General features: G+C 42.1%; 1 protein-coding gene across 4 annotated transcripts in view; it reads right to left on the bottom strand.

Moving 5' to 3' along the window:
- CALD1 (caldesmon 1) overlaps positions 1-14,476 on the bottom strand; it is a 237,536-nt gene extending 223,060 nt beyond the window's left edge. For all 4 annotated transcript variants that reach the window (XR_014066400.1, XR_014066401.1, XM_081532959.1 and 1 more), the window contains exons 1-2: positions 14,377-14,476; positions 10,738-10,859 (exon numbers count right to left, since the gene is read on the bottom strand). The gene's annotated coding sequence lies outside the window, so the exon portion shown is untranslated. The remainder of the gene's footprint in view (positions 1-10,737; positions 10,860-14,376) is intronic.
- Positions 14,477-14,745: the final 269 nt, after the last annotated feature.

The following is a 14,745-nucleotide window of genomic DNA, read 5'->3' as shown; positions in this document are numbered from 1 at the left end:
TCCAGGAGAAATATCAACAACCTCAGGTATGCAGATGATACCACTCTAATGGCAGAAAGTGAAGGGGAATAAAGAGCCTCTTGATGAGGGTGAAAGAGGAGAGAGAAAAAAGCTGGCTTAAAACTCAACATTTAAAAAACTAAGAACAGGGCATTGGTCTCATCACTTCATGGCAAATAGAAGGGGAAAAAGTGGAAGTAGTGACAGATTTTATGTTCTTGGGCTCCAAAATCACTGTGGGTGACTACAGCCATGAAATTAAAAGATGCTTGATCTTTGGAAGGGAAGCTATGACAAACCTAGACAGCATAATAAAAACTAGAGACATCAGTTTGCCAACTAAAGTTCATCTAATCAAAGCTATGATTTTTCCAGTAGTCATGTATGGATGTGAGAGTTGGACCATAAAGAAAGAAAGCTGAGAGCCAAAGAATTTATGCTTTTGAACTGTGGTTCTGGAGAAGACTCTTGAGAGTCCCTTGGACAGCAAGGAGATCGAACCAGTCAATCCTAAAGGAAATCAACCCTGAATTATTCATTAGAAGGATTGATACTAAAGCTGAAGCTCTAATACTTTGGCCACCTGATGTGAAGAGCCGACTTATTGGAAAAGACCCTGATACTGGGAACAACTGAAGCTAAAAGGAGAAGGGGGTAGCAGAGGCTGAGATGGTTAGACAGAATCACTCCTCAATGGACATGAATTTGAGCAAACTCTGGGCGATAGTGGAGAACAGAGGAGCCCGGTGTGCTACAGTCCACGACATCGCAAAGAATCGGACACGGCTTAATGACTGCACAATGACACAAAGTACGATGCAGATCTTCCTCGGCTTACAATGGGGTTACATTCAGATATTGTAAGTTGAAAATACATTTAATACACCTAACCTACAAAACACCATATGTTAAATGCACTTAGAACACTTACACTAGCCTGCAGTTGGGCAAAATCATCTAATATAAGGCCTATTTTATAATAAGGTGTTGAAGAGCTCATGTAACTTATTGAACACTGTACTGAAAGTGAAAAACAGAATCGTTGTGTGGGTACAGAATGGTTGAGAGTGTATCCGTTGTTTACCCTCACAATGGCATGACTGACTGGGAGAGGTGGTTACTGCCACTGCCCAGCATCAGGAGAGTACTGGACAGCATATCACTAGTCTGGGGAAAGCTCAAAATTTGATGTGCAGTTTCTACTGAATACATACTGCTTTCATGTCCTTGTAAAGTCAAGAAATCGTAAGTTGAATCCTAAGTTAGGGACTATATATATATCACAGATCTTGCCTTCCAGGAGCTTATAAGTCAGGTGAGATAAGTAGAAGAGGTAAGACGTGAACATACACTGCTACAAGGCAGCACAATGAAATACCTGCCATGACGTGGCGCAAGTAAAGTTCTGTAAGAGTCCAGAGAAAGGCGACTTGCTCCTTTTCCCCAAGAAAGCCTTCCTGGAGGAAGAGGAGTTTCAACTGCTCTTTCAAGAGGAAAGAGAGACAGGCCTTCCAAGGCTTAGGAAGGGCAGGAACTGAGGGGCTAGTCAAGGAGAGGGAGAGGCTCCTTTGAGAAAATCAAGTGATAGTGACCAGGAAGACGTGGAGATAATATCTTCTGGAGAATTTTGCTCTGGCAAGCTTACTGGGATTGGTTTACTTTGATTAAAGGTTCAGTTCAGTTCAGTCGATCAGTCGTGCCTGACTCTTTGTGACCCCGTGGACTACAGGGAAGCACGCCAGGCTTCCCTATCCACCACCAACTTCCGGAGCTTGCTCACACTCACGTCCATCGAGTGGGTGATGCCATCCAACCATCTTATCCTGCCTTCAATCTTTCCCAGCATCAGGGTTTTTTCCAATGAGTCAATTCTTCACATCAGGTGGCTGAAGTATTGGAGTTTCAGCTTCAGCATCAGTCCTTCCAAAGACTATTCAGGACTGATTTCTTTTAGTATGGTCTGGTTGGATCTCCTTGCAGTCCAAAGGACTCGCAAGAGTCTTCTCCAACACCACAGTTCAAAAGCATCAATTCTTTGGTGCTCAGCTTTCTTTATAGTCCAGCTCTTACATCCATGCATGACTACTGGAAAAACCATAGCTTTGACTAGATGGACCTTTGTTGGCAAAGTAATGTCTGCTTTTTAATAGGCTGTCTAGGTTGGTCATGGCTTTTCTTCCAAGGAGCAAGCATCTTTTAATTTCATGGCTGCAGTCACCATCTCAGTGATTTTGGAGCCCAAGAAAATAAAGTCTTTCACTGTTTTCATTGTTTCCCCATCTATTTATTAAAGGTCCATCTAGTCAAAGTCCATCTGGTCCATGGGGTTGCAAATTATCAGACACGACTGAGAGACCAAACAACAGCAACAATTTCAGAGTAATTCAGTCAGTGTCTGCATATATAGGTGAACCTCCTGTGCTTTCAATATCTCCAAAGTTTCCTACAAAAAAATTATGCAGTTGGTCTTGCTCTGCCCCTCTCATAACCACCCCCATCCTCAAACACAAGTATTTCCTAATAAAAGAGAATAGAATAAATCCTTAAAGCTAACTATAAAGAGGCAGGACCTCTGATTTTCTGCATTAAATATCTGACCTGAACTCTAAGCTACACACTCACTCTCATCAGCAATATCCGGAGGTGGTCCCTGGTCTTGCTTCCTGGGAATGAGGTCAAAAGATTTGGGGCCTGAGAGCAGGCTTGATACTTCTTTAGCCTTTCCTTTGCCTAGAAAGTGACAGTTCTCAGTAACACCACATATTGTCTTCTTTAACAAAAATAGTTCTTGGGACTTCCCAGGTGGTCCAGTGGCTAACACTCCATGCTCCCAATGCAGGGGACCTGGTTTTGATCCCTGGTCAGGGAACTAGATCCCACATGCCACAACTAAAAGAATTATGCATGCTGCAAATAAAGTTGCCGTGTGCCGCAACTAAGACCTGGCGCAGCCAAATAATTTTAAAAAATAATTCTCATTACTATGATGTACAGTGAGCTACTACTAGAGAAGAAGTTTCCCACTGGCCAAGGGCTTGACCATGGGGCTTTGTTCTTCCATTTTTCTGTCTTGATCTTCCCCTTGTTAAAAGATAATCTGAGGCATATTACACTTTCAAGAGTTTATTTGAGCAAAAATCAATTTGAATTGGGTACCAGCAAACCAGAGTGCTTCCTCACTTATATTATAACTTACATTATGCTCGAGTAGAGACTTGACAGAGAAGAGGCAAAAACAAAGCAATTATCTGCTTGACTATAGCTTAAGCAGTTGCCTTATTTGGGAAAGTCTACTTGGTTCGTTCTGATGGGTTCTCCTTAGGTTTGATTTCTTTACCTTGAGGTGTCTACAGGTTTAAGTTTGGGTTTGCTTAGGTTTGGCTTAGGTTAGGCTACTAAGGCATTAAAGCCACTTTAATCTAATACCCTCCTTGTTTAATTAACTTCCTCAGGCTTCCCTGGTGGTCCAGTGGTTGAGAGTCCGCTTTGCAGTGCTGGGGACTCAGGTTCCATCCTGGTCTGGGAAGATCCCACATGCCCCAGAGCCACTAAGCCCACAACTACCAAGCCCGAGCTCTAGAGCCTGCAAACCGCAACTACTGAAGCCCACGCACCTAGAGCCTGTGCTCCACAACAAGAGAAGCCACCACAATGAGAAGCCCGCACACTACAACAGAAGAGTAGCCCCTGTTCACTGCAACTTGAGAAGACCCGCATGCAGCAACAAAGACCCATCACAGCCAAAAATAAAGAAATAAAAGAAATAAAAGATAATTAACTCCCTTAAACATGGGTTGGAGAAGGCAATGGCACCCCACTCCAGCACTCTTGCCTGGAAAATCCCACGGATGGAGGAGCCTGGTAGGCTACAGTCCATGGGGTCACTAAGAGTCAGACACGACTGAGCAACTTCACTTTCACTTTTCCCTTTCATGCACTGGAGAAGGAAATGGCAACCCACTCCAGTGTTCTTGTCTGGAGAATCCCAGGGATGGCGAAGCCTGGTGGGCTGCCGTCTACGGGGCCGCACAGAGTCAGACATGACTGAAGCGACTTAGCAGCAGCAGCAAACATGGGTACTGCAGGAAAAGAGGAGCCCATTGTTTCCTAGACCTTAAAATATCTCACTGCTTTTTAAAATGATAGCAAACAACTGATCAGATTGGCTATTTTTCATTGAATTTATTAGAGGACTGTAAGCAGATAAGGAAGAGGTGCCCAGAGAAATAAAACCAGGCATAGCTTTCTCAACATAAGAGAAGCCATTTTTGGCCTAAACCATTCTGTGACTCAAGCCTGGTTATGCCCTTGAACAAGCCTCAGTAATTAATGATCTCTAGGGAACAAAAGAATGTAGAAACAAAGACTCTTATGGCACGAGAAATAACACTAGCAAAGATAATATACCACTTGTAAAGAGTCCCAGTTCTATTTCAAGGTAAAGATTAGCCTGAAGCACTCAACCACACAAGATCAGCTGGAACATAAAGGATGAGGGTGTTGACCTTTACTGACCCTCCTGACTTAATTTAGTTAAAGCTTGGTCTCTGCCTACTACTCAAGCCCTTTCATGAATATGCATTTATCTTTAGCTTAAACTTCCCTATTTTGCTGTCCGGGAAAACGCTGCTTTGGGAAAGATCCCTAGTTCTCCTTACTTGCTTCAAGTATAGTAAGAAAACCTTCCATCTCGCCTTCCTTGGCTTGGTTGTGTCTTTTGGCTTGACATCCACCAAGAGGTGAACCCAAGTTTTCAAGTAACAGGACTGCACTGAGGAAATAAACCAACAGCTTGAGGATCATATAAACACTCAATTTATGGATGTTCATTCTTCAGTCCACAGTTTATTGTGATCCACAGAGTCAAAGGCTTAGGCATAGTCAATAAAGCAGAAATAGATGTTTTTCTGGAACTCTCTTGCTTTTTCGATGATCCAGTGGATGTTGGCAATTTGATCTCTGGTTCCTCTGCCTTTTCTAAAACCAGCTTGAACATCTGGAAGTTCATAGTCACGTATTGCTGAAGCCTGGCTTGGAGAATTTTAAGCATTACTTTATTAGCGTGTGAGATGAATGCTATTGTGTGGTAGTTTGAGCATTCTTTGGCATTGCCTTTCTTTGGGATTGGAATAAAAACTGACCTTTTCCAGTCCCATGGCCACTGCTGAGTTTTCCATATTTGCTGGCATATTGAGTGCAGCACTTTTACAGCATCATCTTTATTGACTTTGCCAAAGCCTTTGACTGTGTGGATCACAATAAACTGTGGAAAATTCTCAAAGAGATGGGAATACCAGACCACCTGACTTGTCTCTTGAGAAACCTGTATGCACGTCAGAAAGCAATGGTTAGAACTGGACATGGAACAACAGACAGGTTCCAAAAAGGAAAAGGAGTATGTCAAGGCTGTATATTGTCACCCTGCTTATTTAACTTATATACAGACTACATCATGAGAAACGCTGGGCTGGAGGAAGCACAAGCTGGAATCAAGATTGCCAGGAGAAATATCAATAACCTCAATTATGCAGATGACACCACCCTTATGGCAGAAAGTGAAGACCTAAAGAGCCTCTTGATGAAAGTGAAAGAGGAGAGTGCAAAAGTTGGCTTAAAGCTCAACATTCAGAAAACTAAGATCATGGCATCTGGTCCCATCACTTCATGGCAGATAGATGGGGAAACAGTGGAAACAGTGGCTGACTTTATTCTTCTGGGCTCCAAAATCACTGCAGGTTGTGGTTGCAGCAATGAAAGTAAAAGATGCTTACTCCTTGGAAGGAAAGTTATGATCAACCTAGACAGCATATTAAAAAGCAGAGACATTACTTTGCCAACAAAGGTCTGTATAGTCAAGGCTATGGTTTTTCCAGTGGTCATGTATGGATGTGAGAGTTGGACTATAAAGAAAGCTGAGCGCTGAAGACTTGATGCTTTTAAACTGTGGTGTTGGAGAAGACTCTTGAGAGTCCCTTGGACAGCAAGGAGATCCAACCAGTCCATCCTAAAGGAGATCAGTCCTGCGTGTTCATTGGAAGGACTGATGTTGAAGCTGAAACTCCAATACTTTGACCACCTGATGTGAAGAGCTGACAAACTGGAAAAGACCCTGGTGCTGGGAAAGATTGAGGGCAGGAGGAGAAGGGGATGACAGAGGATGAGATGGTTGGATGGCATCATCGACTCGATGGACATGGGTTTGGGTGGACTCCGGGAGTTGGTGATGGACAGGGAGGCCTGGTGTGCTGCGGTTCATGGGGTCACAAAGAGTTGGACATGACTGAGCGACTGAACTGAACTGAACTGATTCTTCAGCCCAAGGGAACAGTGATTTCTGCCATGCCATAGCATAAGTAAATTAGATTTGAGTCATGAGATACTCCATGATTGACGTCATGCAAATCTCAAAAGGTGAATTCAACAAAAGGTGAGCAGAAATTAAGCTGAGGCATCACTGCAGATTATATTAGGATGCAGATATTTTAATAACCATTAGAGCTTTCTCATCAGTTCCAAGCTATTATTTTTCAGCACACGTTGCCTGTTGCTTGTTCACTGATAAAACGCTGACTTGAGTGACTGCACAAACACAGAACATGCCCCTTTGGAAAGAGATGACCAACAAAACAAAATCATTTTACCAGGCCTCAAAGAAAAGAAGCTAAGTATTTGCTGGGATCTCAGGGAGGGAAATGAACTCCAAGCCTCACTCCCCTTAGATTTGCACAGGATTGTCAAGAGCTGAAAAACTTCAAAGTATAACAAAACTGTGGCTCAATTTTAGAAATAAAAAGCATTTGGAGTAACTAATTTGGCCAAATATTTATGTTTTGGTGCGTAGTTGAACAACTTATCAGACCTTCAGGAATTCTTTGTTTTTCATTTTTGTTCTTTTATTTCCTCTCCTATCTCCTCCTCCCCTCACTAGAAGCAAAACACCCCTGGCAATGAAAGTTAAAGATGCTTCCCCATAGAGGCACCAAGCCAGGGCCTGGGGGGAGGGGGAGCTGATCCCCAAAGCCACTGCCAACTGCAGTCTAAGCAGTAATTTTCCTTCCCCTTGATTCTCTTCTGGGAAGTTCTGGGAAATGTAGATGTCTCTAAGGCCTCCCAGGAGAGAAACAGAAATCTTTCCCCTGATGAGCATTCCAACTCTCCTTGAAAGATCTCTTATTGACAGCACTTTAAAAGGCTGCTGCAGAGGGGCTAGCATTTGTGTCTGTACTAAAAGGGGGAAGTGGATAGGAGAGTTCCCAGGAACTTCAGGGACTGAAGCACCAAACACTTTGCTTCTCTTTTCACTACCAACTCATTACCCTTCACTGCCTGGGTCCATAATTTCTCTTCAGTTCTGACCTTAAAAAAGACCGTTTCTTTAAAAGGAGGAAGGACAGGTGACACAGCCTTTCTAACTCTCCGTGGTCACAGGGGTGAGGGAGACGTTTGGACAGTCTCTGCTGGAAATTACGCTGACTTGGTGGATATTTGTAAGAAAGGATAGAGCAACCTCTCTCTTCTTTGGTTTTGGTTTCTCCCTGAAACCACCTCTGCTTTCAGGGAGGCCTTCAGTGACAAGCTGTGCATGCAAGTGTGCTAAGTAGCTACAGTCATATCTGACTGTTTGTGACCCTGTGAATTATAGCCCATCAGGCTCCTCTGTCCATGGGATTTCCCAGGCAAGAATACTGGAGTGGGCTGCCATTTCCTCTTCCAGGGGATCTTCCCCATGCAGGGATCAAACCCACGTCTCCTGCATTGTCAGGCTGGTTTTTTGCATTTCCTATTAGTTTCTTTACCTCGTTGGTGAACCACACCAGAGGTCCCAGGTGGGTCCAGACCAGCCCCTGCTATCAGAGCCCTACTGTTCCCAGACTCCACAGCCCACACTGATTTGAGCACATTCCAGGACATTCCACAGCTGGGAGGCCTGGAGCCTGGAATGTCTGGATGGGAAGGTGTCTTGGCTTGCTCCCCTCAACCCCAATCACACTTCTCAAAGCTCTCAAAGCACCTTCCAAGGGTGAGGTCACTTTCTAACAGGTGTTTATTTAAGAATGTTCATCCCTACTGATAGTGATGACCCTTCTTCGCATTTATGTTGCTTTGATTTTTTTCACATAACCTATCTCATGGTAAGAACATCATACTGGAAACCAAGAGCTCAACTACTAATTAGATATGGAAGCCCTTTTCCAGCACACAGGGCTGTGAAATTTAACATTGAGGAAGAATGACCCTTTCAACTTCTACCTATGAAAGATAAATATGTAATGTCGGACCCAGACATTTATTATATGTACGTGTGTATATGTGTGTGTGTGTGTGTATGTCATAGTGCTGGTGCTGATGCAATCTTCAGAACTTCCATTTCCTTAAATATGAAATAGAGGTAACACCTGCTTTATAAAGTTCCTATGATCTAGTGGTATTGTCTGTAACATAACAGACACTTAATAAATGTTTGTTGATAAACAAATGGGTGGATGAACTAATGTAGTCTTTCTGGGCTTGTCTCCTTATTCTAAACTTGCCATGCTTAATTTACAAAGAAATGTGGAGGATTAAAGAGCATCAAGTGTTTTTGAAATGTTTTTGACACCTGAAACTAATGTAATATGTGTCAATTATGCCTCAAATTTAAAAAGTAAAGTGCTTTTGAAAAATAAAAATATGTGGATATTATTCATGAAGCTACTGGAATAGGTGCCCAGGTGTATCCAAACCTCATGAGTGTATTCTCTTATATGCAGCGGGCACTAGACAAGTTCCCACTACTTAGCAGAGAAGAACTCTGCCCCTCTTAGTTCTTTGTACAACTTAGTTTCTACTCACCACTCTACTCTCCCTCAGTAAAATGATTGAACATGAGGGCTTAAGGTTGGGGATTTCAGAGCTTGCCTGAAACTGTGCCCTGATTCCATCATTTACTAAGGAACTTGACCGCACTATGTCTTAGTTCATCCATAAAAGGGGGTCACTAGTAGGATCTATTTAATAGAGCTTCTATGAGGTTAAATAAGGGAATATATGTAAAACATTTAGAGAAACACCTTGCATAAGGGAAAAACTCAGTCAATGTTATCTGTAACCATTGTTGATGGTATAATTATTAGGATCCTTTCATTAATGGAGCTTGTCTAGTGGCTGAGACAGACTGTAGTGCACAGCTGGAGAAATGAGCGCTAAATAGTGGTATGCTATGGATGCAGGGCAGCAGACAGGTTTATTCACCATCTTCATCACCTCCTCCATGGAGTCTCTAGTTCATCACTGTTCCAACATACACAGAAGTTTACAATTATAATTAAAAGACTTCCCTGGTGGCACAGTGGATAAGAATCACCTGCCAATGCAGGGGACACGGGTTTGATTCCTGGTATGGGAAGATCCCACATGCCATGGAGCAACTAAGGCCATGCGGCACAGCTATTGAGCCTGTGTGCCACAACTCCTGAAGCCCTCATGCCCTGCTCCTCAACAAGAGAAGCCACTGCAGTGGCAAGCCTATACATCACAATGAAGAGTAGCCTCTGCTCACTGCAACTAGCGAAAGCCCTTGCAAAGCAATGAAGACCCAGAGCAGCCAAAAATTAATAAATAAATAAATTTTTAAAATTATAATTAAAAACAATACCCCAGATTTCATCTGAGGAGCACACAGCCTAATGTGTCTCATGATGGTCCCACAATGCTCTGATTAAAGCAGATGTTTGAGAAGCCATATCACACTGTTGGCTCAAATTGAGCTTTTGGTTAAATAAGACCCCCAGAGCCATTTTACACCAACTGCTGCCAAGTTACATGTTCTCCATCTTGTATTTTTATAATTCATTTTTGGACCTAAAAACAAGAACTTGCATTTATCCTTATTACATGTCACGTTGCTGGTTTTGGCCCAGCACTGCAGCACATCAACGTAATGAATCTTGATTCTGTCAGTGATCTTATATCTCATTTCTAGCCCCTCCAGAGTTGTGTCACAAGCACATTTGATCAGCATACTTACTACATCCTCATGCAAGACACCAATAAAAATGCTGACCAAGACAAGGCTAAAAGAATAGCCCAATATTTCTGGAGTTGCAGAACACTCTGCATACTTAAATGTGTCCACTAATCATCTGGGGTATAATTGATTAAGCAGCTTTGAGCTCATTGAGTAGTACCTCTGTTTCACTATTTTGTTCAAAAATGCCCTGTTGAGGACTTCGCAGGTGGCACTAGTGGTAAAGAACCTGCCTGCCAATGCAGGAGATCTAAGTGATGTGGGTTCAATCCCTGAGTTGGGAAGATCTCCTGGAGGAGGAAATGGCTCTCTACTCCAGTATTCTTGCCTGGAAAATCCCATGGACAGAAGAGCCTGGTGGGCTACAGTCCACAGGGTTGCAAAGAGTCAGACATGACTGTAGTCACTTAGCATGCACGCCTTGTTGATATCAAGATACACTGGATCTACAGTATTGTTGAATATCATTTTAAATTTTCCTGGAGTGCTGCTATCTCTTTTGAATTTGATGAGAATACTGATGTCTATATCCAGATTGTCGAAGAAGAACATAGGGCATATAGTTTAATAGATTATTTAAGAATAAAATTATGCCATTTGATTGTCATTCTTGTAGTCCCATTTTAGGTTTTTATTTGAAGGGTGCATTTATTATCCACTGTAAAAAAAAAAAAAAAAGAGTTTCCCAAACCCCAGTGACTGAAGACAATAGAAATTTATTTCTCACTCACAAGAAGTCATACAAAGTTCTCCTGGTTGACAGGCTGCTTTCCATGTGTAATTCAGGGAATGTTTCTTCCATGTTATGGATTCACCCCTTTTCTTGGTCCTTGGCGTCCTCTACATTCAGCAGCTAATGGAGAGAAAGGAGAGATGATGACAGGTGCAGGGTTCTGTGATCCAGGCTGGGAAGTAGTGCATATCACCTCTGCATATTTCACTGGTTAGAATTCAGTCACATAACCACCTCTACCTGCATGGGAAGTTGGGAAATGTGGTCTAATTACGTGCCCAGCAAAAAGAGGAAATGACTTAGATGAACAGTAAACCCACCTCTAAAACAGACAGCAGACATAATTTAGGTGGGAGCCACCTATTATTCCAGATCAAATACGAAGCTAAAGCTGTGACTAGAGGAGTTAAATGGGTCAAAAGTTAAAAGAGCCTGACTCCAATTCCAAGTCTACCATTTTTTGTTAAATATAGACTTGGAGAAAACACAGAACTGTAAGATTTCTTGCTGCATAAGAGCACAGTCTTAACTCATTTTATCCATTGCTGTACCCCCAGCCCTAGCCCAGGGCCTGGCATGTAGTTGGTGCAATAAAGATTTGTTCAATTTTTGAGTGAATCAATGAATAATCTTATACACAAGGACAAGGAAATCAGACTTTATGCAACAGACCACAAGAAGACCATTAACTGTGGTAAAGCCTGGAAATATTGTGGTCACAGCAGCATTTTAGAAGGTTCCATCTGAGAGATCATATCTTAGACCGCTTGGAGGGAAATACATTAGTGGGCTACTGCAGCAGTCTTAGCATGAGGACTTAAGAGTATGGGGAAGAAAATATAAAGCACAGATGAAAGGACTTCTGATTATGATAATATGGCAAGCTAACATAACTTGAAAACTCTTCCTTCCTAAGTATTTCTAGGATTACAGGATAAAATATAACAAAAACAAATTTTTAAGCAAAGTTAAGATTGTAGGAAAGAAAAAGAAATCACAAAAGGAGGAAGAATGAAACCAAATAAGTTAGCATATGAACTGATGCTTCTTTTGCCCTCAGAACTGGAGTGAGTCACAGATCTTCACCAGCCTTGGAACCTGGATTTTATTAATAATGGACCAAGGATATAAAGCTGCAAAAGATGGAGGTGAAAATGAGACTCCCACAGGAAGCCAAGATCCTTGGTAGGCCTGAACCATCAAGGAGAATATTGACCAGAAAAAAATTTTCTAACCAGCACAGAAAGATGACATGAAAATTCATTTGGCACCCTTTGTGGAAAAGAAGTCTTTCCTGAGAATTTGAAACCCTGGAACAGCTCTACAAATGAATTTGTTTTTTCAAATTGCCCTAGTGGAATGGCCCAGAAACTTCCAAGCCAAGAAATTAATGTAAAAACTGGTCCCTGTCTAGTAATATTTTGGGAGTGTCTGGCGTAGGCAGTTATAAAAGACACGCTAGAGAAACATTTCACAATTTAGAATACAGGTAGTTTCACAGAAATAAGCAAGTCCCACATGAGATGAGCTCACAATAAAAGAAATTACAAAACACTGGAGGGACAAATCCATCATGGGCAAGAGTCAGTAGAAATTATGAACAGGGACTTCCTTGGCGGTCCAGCAGTTAACACTGAGCTTCCCCTGCAGGGATGGCAGGTTCAATCCCTGGTTGAGGGACTAAGACTGTGCATGCTCCATGACATGGTCAAAAAGTGTTTTTAAAAAAGAAAGAAAAGATACTTCAGACAACAGAATTTACCTCCATCACCTCCCACCTCCCAAGGAACTGAGCTACTAAAACAATCTGAAAGAGAAAATGAAATAAGCATGCTCAAAATGATTGCAGACATTACAAAAGGAAAGAAATCTATGAAAGAAAGAAAATGAAAGAAAGGAAGGAAGAAAGAGAGAGAAGAAGGAAGGAAGGTAGGAAAGAAGGAAGGAAGAAAAGGTAGATTTAAAGAACTGAATAGAAGGGGGTGGGGGAGAATGGATATATGTATATGTTTGGCTGAGTCCCTTGGCTGTTCACCTAAAATTATCACAACATTGTTAATCGGCTATACTCCAATACAAAATAAAAAGTTCAAAAGAAAAAAATAAAGAACTGAATAGAAAGCTTAGAAACAAAATATAGTTATTGGAATTAAAAACTTGATGGATAGACAGTAGATTAGATGCAATCTACTGAAGAAGAATTAGTAAATGAGAAGACCAAGCTAAAGCAACATACCAGAATACAGCCCACAGAAATAATGAAACGGAAAACTTGGAAGGGAAGTGAAGATAGAAAAGGTAGCAAGCATGAGAAGTTTCAGTTAAGTCTAAAAAGATTTCTACAGGAATTTCCTGGCAGTTCAGTGATTAGGACTCAGTGCTTTCACTGCCCAGGACCTGGGTTCAATCCCTGGTGGGGGTACTAAGATCACACTAGCCACAAGTCACAGCCAAAATTTTAAAAAAATAATAGTAAAATAAATAAAAGGATTTCTAGAAAACAAGAATGGTGCCAAGGCAATAATGAAAAAGGTAATGAATGGTGAGAATTTTCTAATTTGATTAAAAAAAAAAAGAATCCTCCCAGTGAAGCAGCACATACTATAGCTTTGCCAAGAACATCATCTTTGTGATGTACCCTACCTACGCACCATCTGGTGAGTGTTCTCAGAGAACTGAAAGCCATCTGGACAGAGTTGGCATTAGCCAAATCAGATGACTCTGGCCAGGTGACATATTGTTTAGCTTTGTTCTGTTTAGCTTTGTTTTTTAAGGGATGGAGAGTGGCTGTCATTTCGTCTCTCTGTACAAAACACGTGATTTCTCTTTGAAGCATCTGAGGCTGAAAAAGAAAGGGAGGGGTCCTGCTGCTCAGAACCTCCGATTGCGATGATCAGTCTGGGAGCGTGCAGCTGTAGAGGAATAGCCTGAGGGGAGTGGATGAATAGAGCCAATGTGCACGTCTAAGCATTTTTCTGTATGATATGTATGTATCCACTGTCAGATATGTATGTATACTGTCAGATATGTATGTATACGTACAAAGAGTTTTAAGTACATAAAGGTGCTGTCCCCTTTTACTGGGTCACACCCTAAATTGGAATTTGAGACTTTCTCCATAGGCTTTCACTGATCTCACACCTCCAGTAAGAGATTTTTGGACTTCATCCTATCTGTTCAGATATAACTCCCTTATTAGTCTCTGCGTTTAAGGGAAATGTTTGGTGTGGGTTTTTGATGGTGGTGATGGTGATTTTTTTTAATTAATTTATTTTTATTTGTTTTGCCATACATTGACATGACTCCACCATGGGTGTACATGTTTTCCCCTTCCAGAACCCCCCTTCCACCTCCCTCCCCATCCCATCCCTCCGGGTCATCCCGGTGCACCAGCCCCGAGCACCCTGTATTATGCATTGAAGCAGAAAAAGACCTCTGTCTTCACTCCTTTCCCTTTAACAGGCACATCAAGGAGAAGGATTTACATTACCATTTCCCATGGCAGGCACCACCGTAGGCAGGAAGAATCTAGAACCAAAACCCCTTGAAAGGGGGCTTTTTAAAAAGTGTTATCATTGGCAAAGTCCATTAATAACTCCAGGGAAATAAAAATAGAATCTCAGTAATAAATTCTGACCATTTTTCTTTCTTTTCCTTTGTGCTTCACCTAGTTTCACTTGCTCACAGGGTGCCCTGTATAGAGACCTCACACTCTGCACTGCAGACCGGAAGTTCCCAGTGCAAAACGGCTGCTCGGATGCTTTAGCTGGGCGGGCCGTGTGCAGAAGCTCTGCACTCAACACTACAGTGCAAGATGGTGGCAACGGGCCGTGTGCAGAGATTCTGCACCCGGCACTGCAATCAGAAGCTTAAGTAGCGCAGCTGTGCGAGTTCGGAAAGCACCCCCTTGAGATCCTATAAGGCAGCCTCACCTACAGCCTGTCTGGAGAGGTGTACTCTAGAGCAGGAGCTCACACTTCTCCGTTCTTAGATCAGAGAATAAAGC

Source organism: Giraffa tippelskirchi, chromosome 10, assembly GCF_054371585.1.
Source record: "Giraffa tippelskirchi isolate mGirTip1 chromosome 10, T2T-mGirTip1v1.2.pri, whole genome shotgun sequence".
In the NCBI taxonomy this organism is placed as follows: Eukaryota; Metazoa; Chordata; class Mammalia; order Artiodactyla; family Giraffidae; genus Giraffa; species Giraffa tippelskirchi.
The sequence above is the reverse complement of the archived record's forward strand: the minus strand, read 5'-3'. Positions and strand labels throughout refer to the sequence as shown.